The sequence below is a fragment of the Peromyscus californicus genome, unplaced genomic scaffold (assembly GCF_007827085.1).
Source record: "Peromyscus californicus insignis strain IS unplaced genomic scaffold, ASM782708v3 Scaffold_7__1_contigs__length_154581171, whole genome shotgun sequence".
Lineage (NCBI taxonomy): Eukaryota > Metazoa > Chordata > Mammalia > Rodentia > Cricetidae > Peromyscus > Peromyscus californicus.
The window spans coordinates 140,343,317-140,354,835 of NW_026294595.1; the positions used below are offsets into that span (position 1 = coordinate 140,343,317).

Genomic DNA, 11,519 nt, shown 5'->3' on the forward strand with positions numbered 1-11,519 from the left:
CAGTGTTTAGGCGGAATGCAATTAACACATTCCAAACCCGGTTTCCCCTGAAATCCAATCAATTCTAACTCGTTTTCCAATCACGCTGCTTTCTCTAATTGTGAGCCGCGGCCTCCGCAGAATACGGACTTAAGCCAATTATTGCGTCGCTCGTATGAAAATTGTGCGATTTGCGTCGGCGGCTCCCCACATTACTGATGAGCCTCTTCCAGCTAATGGAATAATGAAAACACAAAACAGATTTGCCGTGCTTAATAACAGGAGGAGATAATGAAGGCAAATTAAAATGAAAGCTCGGATCTGCATGGAGAACGGTAATGTGGTTTTCCCCTTTTAAATGAGCACTCCGGGTTCTTGGATGCTGGCCGTGGGAGGGGCCAGAAACTCAAAACTTTACCAGACAACAGTGTGTCTGTCACTTGGCTTGATTTGGAGATGGTGGTCCTCTGTCCCACTTCCTGGAGTAGGGCTGTCCCTCTTTACCCCATGCAGACACCCCTCTGCCACCCGTCAGAGCCACTGGGGCCGCATCAGCCGCTGGGTTCAGCTCACTTCTTTAATTCCATAACCATCTGGTGGAAGACTAGGCAGTGAAGTCATTTCTGCAAGATTCAATGTCGTTGGGGGGGGGGGCAGTCCTCAGCACCTACCTACGGGGGGCGGGGCTTTAGTCACATTCCTGTTCTCTCCATCCATCAGCCGTGCTTGCACCCCTGCACTCCACGCAGGGACACCAGAGAAGTGTGTGGATGTAGTCACAGGTCTAAGGAGGAAACTGAGCCCCCCCAGTTGTCAGTTCCAGGCACTGTGTGCTCACTGTTGTCCTAGATAGCCACCCTTGCTGAAGAAGTGCCTGGAGGTCTGGGTCCTCCTGTGCCCTGCATAAACGTGTAGCCCAGGACACATCATGGCTGCTCAGCGGACCTGGGTGTCTCCACCTACCCATTGGGTGTGAGGACATGGGGACCTGAATCTGGCTTGGCTGAGGGAGTTGGCCTGGGTCACAGAAGACCTTGATAGAGTGAGAGGCAGTGGCCTAGAGGGGAATCTCAGAGAAAGGGGGTCAGAGAGACTCAGGGAAGCGCGTGCGTGTGTGCGTGCATGCATGCGTGCATGCATGCGTGCATCATGCGTGCGCGCGCCCAGTAAGGGGTGAGCCCAGGGGCTGCCCAAGCAGAAGTGAGGATGGGTGGCCCCTTCTCTCTGTCTTCCTCCTCTCCCTGTCCCTCTCCCCCTCCTCTCCCTCCACTGCTTCCTTTCCCTCTTTCCTCTCCTCTGATCCTGCCATTGCCTCCCACCACCTCAGGCCTGCACTCTGGCTCTGAAGTTTCTCGTCTCCCAGAGCAGGCTCTCTGGAACTCCATTCCGGGGCCAACAGGAGTCACAGCAATGGTTGTGCTGAACGACAGACATAGAGAAACAGTTCTGCTGTGGTGGTGCAGCCCCGGAATCCCAACACCCCAGAGACTGAGGCAGGACTGAGTTCAAGAGCAGCCTGGGCTACACAGTGAGACGCTGCCCTCCTTCCTGAAGACGGACACAAGCTGTGGATATCTCTCTGTGTAAATAAAACACTGATTGGCCAGTAGCCAGGCAGAAAGTATAGGCGGGACAAGAGAGAAGAGAATTCTGGGAAATGGAAGGCTGAGGCAGAGAGACGCTGCCAGCCGCCACCATGACAAGCGAGATGTAAGGTACCGGTAAGCCACGAGCCACGTGGCAACTTATAGATTAATAGAAATGGGTTGATTTAAGATATCAGAACAGCTAGCAAGAAGCCTGCTGCGGCCATTCATTTTGTAAGCAATATAAGTCTCTGTGTTTACTTGGTTGGGTCTGAACGGCTGTGGGACTGGTGGGTGAGAGAGATTTGTCCTGACTGTGGGCCAGGCAGGACTGGAGAAAACTCCAGCTACAGACACACTGACAGGGAACTGTCTGAGCTGATGCTCCCAGCCACCATCCCAACAGCTGTCGTTCTTATCCTAGTAGCCCAGGCAGATAGCCCATCGCCAGGGGTCAGAATGAATAGAAGTCTCTCTCGCCTTAGAAACCACAGAGAGAAAGAGAGGGGAAGGGAAGTCGCCAGTCACTTCTGCTGATGATGGATGTGTGCCCTGTGCTGTGCCCTGCACCTTATGTGAGCTTCACCGCAGGTTTTTTTGTTGTTGTTGTTTTAAATCTCCACAAATATGAAAGCACAGAGAGGTCAGGCCACTCTTCAGATGTGCACAGCTAATAAATGACAGCGTTGGGATCTGAGCCCGTGGAGACAGGCTCCGTAGTCTTCGTCTTGACAGCTGTCCCTCCGAGCTGATGGCTGCACAGTGCATCTGGGGAGTTTAAGGCATGGCCGAAGGGGAACTCCCCATCCTACTAGAGATTTGGTACTTTAAACATGGCACAAAAGATTAGGGATTCAAACCAGAGAGCGCTGTGTAGGGACCAAGTCTCTCAATAACTAGGGCACATCAGTCACCATGACCACACTGGCTGAGAGGTACAAATTTTTTTTTTCAAAACAGTATTTCTCTGTGTAGCTTTGGAGTCTGTCCTGGAACTTGCTCTCTAGACCAGGCTGGCTTCGAACTCACAGAGATTCACCTGCCTCTACCTCCCAAGTGCTGGGATTAAAGGCGTGTGCCACCACCATCCATCCAGCAGAGAGGTACAAATTAAAGAAGAGAAGATTTGAGAAGGCTGGAGAGATGGCTCAGTGGTTAAGACCACTGACTGTTCTTCCAGAGGATTAGAATTCAATTCCCAGCACCCACATGGCAGCTCACAACTGTCTGTAACTTTGATTCCAGGGCATCTGACACCCTCACACAGACATACATGCAGGCAAAACACCAATGCACATGACATTAAAAAAAAAAAAGAAGATTTATTTTGGCTCTCGGCTTCGGAGGCTATCAGTCCATCATGGCGAGGAAGGCATGATGAGCTGGTCAGTGCGTGGCTGCGGGCGTGTGTGGTGGAGGCTGTTCACATCACAGTGGACAATGGAGCAGTGCAGAGAGAGCCACAGGACAGGGAGAGCCTTTGACAGGTGGCTCTGCCATCCCATCCCCACATCCTAAGGGCTCCACAGCCTCCCAAATCAGTGCCACCAGCTGGGGACAAGCGTGTAAAACAAGGGCTTGTGGGGACACTGAAGATGCAGATCACAACACAGGACGAGAACTGGGAGGTGCACCTTGTACCCCAAGACTCTTGCTACCCCAAGCCCAGGGTATTTGCAGGGACTTTGGTGGGGCCTTAAGATGGTCTGGGCTTGACTTTTCTATGGCTCACTGGCTTGGTGTGTGGCTCGGAGACCCAAGAAAAACAACAATAAAAAACCTGAAACGTTTGAGTTACCGAGCAAGAATAATTCATAAACAGTATGTGGTCAGTAAGGGAAACCCCCAGCACAGATGCCAGCACACAGTAGGCACGGCTGCTGGCCAGGGGCTAGCACACGGTAGGCTGCTGGCCAGGGGCTAGCCCACGGTAGGCACGGCTGCTGGCCAAGGGCTAGCCCACAGTAGGCACGGCTGCTGGCCAGGGGCTAGCACACGGTAGGCACAGCTGCTGGCCAGGGGTCAGTTCAGGGCATCCATGCAATCTTGCTTTAAATTCAAGTGGGTTTTTTGTTTGTTTTTGTTTTTTTGTTTTGTTTTGTTTTCTCTGTGTAGCTTTGCACCTTTCCTGGATCTCGCTCTGTAGACCAGGCTGGCCTTGAACTCACAGAGATTCACCTGCCTCTGCCTCCCGAGTGCTGGGATTAAAGGTGTGCGCCACCACCGCCCAGCTTTGTTTTGTTTTCTTTATTATTTATTTATAGATTTATTTCTTTTGTGTGAAGGGGCACGCACAGGCTGTGGCACACCTATGGGGGTCAGAGGACAAGTTCCAAGAGCTGGTTCTCTCCTTCCACCATGTGGGCCTCAGGGACTGACCTCAAATCACCAGGCTTGGCTGCAAGTGCTTTTATCTGTTGAGCGTTCTGCCTGGCCCTCCTTCCAGCTCTAAAATGCTGGGAATCTCCACTCTGTTCCTCTTCCTGTGTCTAGGTGGTGTACATCTCAGCACACAGCTGCAAGCCCATTTCTCAACCTTGATTTTCCCCAAACCAGGAGGAACCCTTCTTTTCCATCAAAATGCCCAGAGTGCTTCAGGTGAGAGATCGGGGTGCTCAGGCTGCCCATGGTGGTCTTTCCAGCCCAGAGATATCTCTGCAGCTGTCTGGGCCAAAACTAAATATTTATAGGGCTCTGAATATTTTTGGTCCTGTTAAACCCGGGCCTTTATCTCTGATCTGCAAGCAGCCTTCTCTGCTCCCCTTCGTCCAGACATTTCCCAGGTTCCCGTGGGCTCAAGGCTCCATCTCCTCCCAGGGCGATGAAAGCCAGTCGGCCACTAATCACTTCCAGCAGTGATAATAACCCCGCCGGTGTATAGAGTTTCTCAAAGCAGTTCATACACGTTTATCTCTCTGCTTCTCCCCCTGACCCCGCCACTTAGATTTTTATTTTGAGGCCCGTATTAGAGGGAACTTTTCAGCCACCTGCTCTGGGGGGGCTCACAGCCAGCTTGTGGGGATCCGTGGATTTGCCCTCTTGTCCTTCCCCAATGCCCACGCTAGTCCACCCCACCCGCCCCAGTTCACTGGGAGGGGACACGGGATGAGAGTGAAGTGTACAGTTTTTAAGATGACAAACTATGTTAAGCATGGACTTTTCTCTCCCTCTCTTGATGCGTACGGAAGGCTGAATTCTGATACAGAGATCCTGGATTCCTTGGAGCTTCCTGTTAGAAATGTTCTGGAAGCCGTATTTTACACGGCCTTTTAATTTTCACGAGCCAATAAATTTCTTTATGTCTCAGCCAGTTCAAGTTTCTGTTACTTACAACTGGAAGAGTCTCGATGAGAGGACACTGTGAAAGACGGCCCAGGGACAGGTGGGCAGGCTGTCAGAGTTCCCTGGGGAGGCCAGAGACTCACTGGTACTTAAGACTAGACGTTACAGACAAAGGAGAAATAAGAGGAAGTCAAATCAAAGATGGTAACTAAGTAAATAAATCCTTACATGCTGTGTGTGTGTGTGTGTGTGTGTGTGTGTGTGTGTGTGTGTGTGTGTGTGTGTGTGTACACCTCAGAGGACAACTAACTTCTGGGAGCTGGCTCTCTCCTCCCACCATGTGGGTTCCAGGGATCGAACTCAGGTCCTCAGCCTTGTTCATAGGCACCTTTTCCAACCGAGCTATCTTGCTGGCTCTCTCCTTTTTAAAAAAAAAATTTTATTTTTTTTAAGACAGGGTCTCTCACTGAACCTGGAGCTCACTGATTGGCTAGACTGACTGGCCACTGAGCCCCAGACATCTTCCTGTCTCCTCCTTCCAGCACTGGGATTACAGGTGAACACCATGCCTACCTTTTGCCTGGGAGCTGAGGATCCAAATTCAGGCCCTCAAACTTCACAGCAGCTCTTTACCCACTGCACCTACTCCACAGCCCCCAACATTTTTGATAGGAAATTAGTAAAGGGATGTTCTTTGCCCATGGTTTACTCCCAGAGGAGACTGAAATCCATTTTAGCTGAACTTTTTACTTTATAGACAAAGAAATGGAGGCTCAGAGAAAAGTCGTCTGCTAAGGCCTCAAAGCTAGCAATCGGCAAGGTTCAATCGTCATAGCAGTGGTGACTAGTTCATGATCCTGTATCATGTCTTGTAGACACCATATGGGTAGGAACAGGCAAAACACAAGGGGCCACTGTTTATCTGTGCAAATAAAGTTTTATTGAAATGCAGCCTTGTCTACTTGTTTCTGGGTTGTCTGTGGCTTCTTTTGCACTATGGGGGGGCATGTTGAAAAGTTGCTACAGGGGCCAAATGGAGACAGAAGAGGGATGACCTTTGGAGATGACCATGGCCAAGGGTTGCTGAGTTTACCTCAAAGTTTACCAGTGCTCAAACCCTGCCCCCACCTCCCTTCCTGGGAAACAGGCCTGAGACAGGTCCATCTATGACCTTGCTGGGGTGGCAGCAGTGAACACATCTGTGGTGTTTTGCAAACCAAGCACAGAAGGACACCATGTGTGTGAGGTCACAACCGGCCAAGAACAATCCCCAGTGCTGAGGACTGAGGAGAGCTTGGCAGGGACCCTGCGGTGGGGTGCGGCAGGTAGCTGCTCTGAGGGGGCACACGTTTTTGTCTGTGTAGGATGGATACCTCTCATCCTCCCAGAGGTGGCCCAGCAACCCTGACCCATGCCCTGTCCCCCTCAGGCTCAGGCATGAGCCCAACAAAGCCTAGTTTGGATGCAATTGCTTGAGAACCGAATGAAAGACCACTGGGGTTTAAGAGCTGTTGACGATGAAGAGACAGCAAACTGACCCACAGAGCATACCTGCTGAACTCTGTGCCCTCTCACCGTCTGTAAGCTCTGTGTCTGAGCTACTCCGCTCACCACAGCGTTGACATGTCTGACAAATCCAACTTAGGGGAGGAGAGGTCTATTTTGGTTCATAGTGCAGTTCAATATGTGCTGTGGGATGTACTCCGTGAATATATGTTGTTCCCGTTGGTTAGATGTAATTCTTGCTCGATAACTGTTCTATTATATGTAATTTTACTATGTTAAAGTTACAACCTTCTTTTTTTGATTAGACAAAAAAGGGGAAGTGCTGTGGGATGTCTTTCTGTGTGCTGTGAATGTGTGTTGCTATGATTGGTTAATTAAGAAGCTGCTCTGGCCTACGGTGAGTCAGGTTACAGCCAGGCAGGAAATCCGAGGAGTGAGACAGGAAAGAAGAAGGCAGGGACAGAGAGATGCCAGCCTGCTGCCAAGGGCGCAACAAGATGTTGCAGACAAGTAAATAACACCATGGCCATGTGGCAACATGTAGATTTACAGAAACGGGTTGATTTAAGATGAAAAAGCTAGCCGGCAAGCGGCTAAAGCCATAGGCCAGTTTGTAAATAATATAAGCCTCTGTGTGTTTACTTGGGTCCAAGCAGCTGCGAGACCACAGATGGGAGAGATTCCTCCCAACCGCAGGGCCCAACAAGACTGGAGAAGTTTCCAGGTACAAGTATGGTGGCAGGAACTCAAGGCAGCTGGTCGTATTGTATCCACAGTGAGGCCACAGGGAGATGCATGCTGCTGTTTCATTTGCTTTCTCCTTTTTTCTTCAGTCTGATTCTGTAGCCCTTGGGATAGGCTCCTGAAATTCAGGGTGGGGCTCCCCCTCAGTCAAACCTTTCTAGAAACATACATTCAGAGATATATGCCTGTGGTGTGCCCTTCTGGGTGACTCTGAATCCAGTCAAGTCAACAAAGACAACCAGCCATCACACCCACAAAAAAAAAAAAAAAACCAAACAAACAACAACAACAACAATAACCCAGACTGCCCACAAGCATCCACTCTGCGAAGACAGAAGCCTCAGCCAAGGTAGGTGGGCCACCAAGACAGGAGTGGGAGCTGGATGCTGCAGGCCACAGAAACGTGAAGCAGGAATTCAGCTGACTATAACAAAAGAGGGTGGAGAGCGGAATGAAGACGAAGAGGAGAATGAGATAAGAATTTAGAACTATGAGAGGACAGGGGAAGGGACAGAGAGGAGCTAAGTATGAGAACAGAACTGAAGCTGTGCGGATAGAGTTTTGTCTTAGAAGAGTAAAGTGAACGGACTAAAGAGTTTTGTGTAAGTAAATTCATTTGATATCCCTCAGATTAGTGTTCCCCACCACTCCAGCATCTTCCCCAGGACTCTGGGAGAAATCTCCCCGGGGAAGGCACCTGAGGGAAATTCCATACCTGGAGACACTGGAGCTCCTGGGCAAGTATGTTCTTGTCTTCACTGGGAGGGGGCAGTGAAACCTTAATTTTGCCAAGCTGCGGCTCCCCCACCTTCTCTGAATGGATTGTCAGTTTGGGAATTTTTGCAGTGTCAGGGTTGGTTGGAAGGCTTTGGGTAGGGTGCTCAGGGAGAGTTCCCTGCTGTCTGTAGTAATATTTGGTTTTGTTGTTACTGTTTTTTTGGTTTTGGTTTTTTATGTTTGAAACAGAGTCCTGTATTCTTGGCTGTCCTAGAACTATGTAGACCAGGCTGGCCTCAAACTCACAGAGATCTATCTGTCTCTGCCTCCCCAGTGCTGGGGTTAAAGGCTTTCACCACCCCACCCTGCCTTGTCTGCAGTTCTGGTCCTTGATTGCTGTTCTGCGGTGGCTGTGAAGGGCCTACACCCCACAGCAGAGCATCCACAATGCAGGGTCTCTCTGCAGGATCCTCGGAACCAAGTATTCAAATATACAAGCCCGTGGGGACATTCTCATTTAAACCACCATACCGGGGGATCGCCAGGCTCATCCCAGGGGTGGGCAGGGGACGTCTGTAAGGTCCAGGTGTTTTGACTTGGGCCACACACCTGTGCTTACAGCCGCCTGTCCCCCGGTGTCTGTCTGCCTCTTCATGATCTCCATGAAGTAGGCACAACCTCTGCCCTGGGACTCTGCAGCACAGCCCAGTTACCCGTCTTCTTCCGGCCACCAGCCCACTGCAGGCCGCCATCATTCCTTCCTTCTCATCATTCTGGGGAAACAGATTGAAGGAGGAAAATGTATTTGGTCACATGACTTCAGCCCACGGAGCGAGGGTGAGACGGAACAAGACTGCTCACCTCGTGGTGGCCAGGAAGCAGAGAGAAGCGGGCCTCGGGGGCAAGGCCTGTCTTTCCAGGGCTCACCCTGGTGATCTACTTTCTCCAACAAGGCTCCACCTCCTTTCAGTTGTAAAGCCATCAGGGGATTGATTGGTCTAGGGATGAAGGCAGAGCCCTCGTGAGTCAGTCACCTCTCAGTAGTGACACCAGCTGGAGACAGAACCTTCAACACCCAAGTCTGTCTGTCTTCACATCTAATCTACGACACCTTAATATGCCTGATCCTGATAGTGGCTTCCTAACTGCTCATTCTAACCCACCCTCCCCTCCACCTCGCCCTCTGCCAGTTGGCACTAGGCAGCCATAGTGATGTTTTAAAATGCCGAGTCGGCGATGTCGCACCTCTGCTCCCTTGCACCCTGTCTACCTCCATCTCCCTTCAGACAATGGAATACTCAGGTCCTTTTCTTTTCACACAGGGAGTGTAGGTGCGTTTATGGAGATTATTACTACAAAATGATCGGGCTAATGACATTTTTTTTTAAAGGTGAAACGTCATGAGAGTGTTTGGCATGACCTTGGGCCATGTCTGGAATCTTCCACTGTCCCCACTGAGAGGCCCAAGAGCCCATGACCAACAGGGTAGGATTTGTGCCTCCCCTCTGCCCTCACTTAAGAATCTTCATTGGAAAATAAACACTGTTAATATACAAGAAACCCCATCTCAGAGCCTAGTCAAAACGTCTCTGGGAGGGACTGATCGGATCCTAATGGACTCCAGATGTCCTGATCCTCCACTGGGGGTGACCTGAGGAGGAGATGAGGGGCAGGTTTGTAGCCCAAAGAAGCATCTTTTCTAGCCCCTTTTGGGGGCCTCTGCCTGCTCATCAGGCTTGGCTCATGGCCTCTGCACTCCGTACCACGGAGCACAGTTATCCAAACCAAGGAAGTGTACCCAGTGACACCCTTCTGTCTGGAGTCAGAACTGAAACACCTCCATGGCTCAGGGGTGAGCCAAGCAAGGCATATGGAGGAGCTGTGGGCCACGTGAAGGTCTCAGGGTGGGGGACGAGCTTGTGCAGGGGCAATGTAGAGATCAGAGGGAGTGCCAGGTTGGCTTGGAAAAGCAAGTTCTTGGGCTTTAAAGCAGGATCAGAGGCCTGACTCTGAAGATCACTATTTATAATCTGTTTCCTAAACATCAGAGGGGCAAGCTGCTCTCACTGGACTCCAGCAGTCCTGCCCTAGCTCCCACTGCCAATGGCCAGCTCCCCTGCTGCGTGGTCCAGGTTTCACCAGAGCATCACCTGAAGGTGTTTCCTTGGCTTCTAGCCTCCTTCCTTCCCTTTTTTCCTTCTTAGCCCCTTTTGCCTCCGACCACTATATGGAGTAATTCCTGTCTATTGAGTCCTGTGTTCTGCCTGCTGCACTCCCTGAGGTACCAGGGGATTTGCTTTGGCTGTTCTTGTCTCCAGCACCTAGAGTTTGGCCTGCACCATACTGTGTAGACATATATGCCCAGCGATGCAGCTATCCAGCCACTGACCAGGTCAAGGCTAAGTAGGCCGGGTTGAACAATGAAGGGAGCTCCTTGGGGATCTGTCTGTCAACTGGGGCTAGTGCTAGATGGCTTCACCCTCATTTCCACAGCCCAATTCCACTCCACCCATGAGGACTCTAGGAGTCACTGTGGATGACTGGGCCACTCACTCGGATGACATCCCCACCCTGATGGCTGCAAGGCCAATAGTCACAAAGGCAGCAAGAGTAACCTCCGCTAGTAGGACCTTGGTTGGCACCTCATTCCCAGCTCTGGAATTCAGGATCCCCATTAGCAGACTGGGCCACTGAACCACAGAGAGGCTGAACACTCCCCAGGGACACACAGCAGGCAAATGGGAGAGCTGGAAGCTGGACTCCTGCCCTCCCAGGTGAGAATCTGGTCCCAAGTCCCTGCAGGCCACACCCAGCATCTGAAGATCATCTGTCACATCCCTGCAGGCTCTGGAATCCAAGAGAAGTTCAGGGCTTGACACCACTCTCTTGCTCGGCTGTGAAGGAAGAGGGCGCCAGAGAGCCGGTTCCGCACGGGGAGAGGAGAGTCCTGAGTGCTGCGGGCTGATGCGTGCAAGAGTCTAAGCTCTGAGGCAGCCCTGACGTCTCCAGCCCTGTGTCCTGTCCCTCTGCCTGGGTATCAGGACCACTATCTGTGGTGCTGCAAGGTGCCACACCTGTGCCCCCCCCTTCTGACCAGGCCTCTTCTCTGGTGATCTGAGCGGCCCACCCATCCTCCATGCTGCATGTGCACAATTCCAGTCAAGCTGTTTGAGCCACATAAGGAAGCAGAGTCTAGAAGCCCATCCCCCAGAGAAGAAAGAAACCCCAACCCCCTTGTCCCAGGCCCTTCTTTCACGGCTCCCCACTCACTGCTGTTCTCAGTGCCCTCGGGCATCCTTCTCCATGCTGCTGGGCCCCTGCCTAGAACACAGGCAACATTATTCCTGTCTGGCCTCAAATGCCGCCTCCTTGCTTAGGTCTCTTTGAATTTGTCCTGAAATGGTTGATAAGTGTCCCTCTTTCCTTCCATTACATTTTTGCCTCCACCTTCCAGAATGTCAGTGTCACGGGGACAGTTGGGCTGCCTGTGCATGCCCAGTGTTGACCCTTAGGAGATGTCTCCACTCAGGGGTTCAACAAATTGTTGTAGTTTTCAATTTTTAAAAATTACCTTTATTTATTTATTAGTCGTTTATTTGAGGGAGACGTAAGCTATGTACGGAGGTCAGAGGAACTGGTCCTCTCCTTCCACCATGTGGGACCCAGGGATCAAACTCACGTGGTTAGGTTTGGCAGCAAGCACCT

The 11,519-nt window shown here is 51.2% G+C and overlaps 1 long non-coding RNA gene across 1 annotated transcript; it reads left to right on the forward strand.

Moving 5' to 3' along the window:
• Positions 1–130: 130 nt before the first annotated feature.
• On the forward strand, positions 131–4,858 carry LOC128101920 (uncharacterized). Its single transcript, XR_008215233.1, has 3 exons — positions 131–314; positions 4,059–4,163; positions 4,754–4,858. It is a non-coding gene; the product is annotated as an uncharacterized LOC128101920 (long non-coding RNA).
• The last annotated feature ends 6,661 nt before the right edge of the window (positions 4,859–11,519 follow it).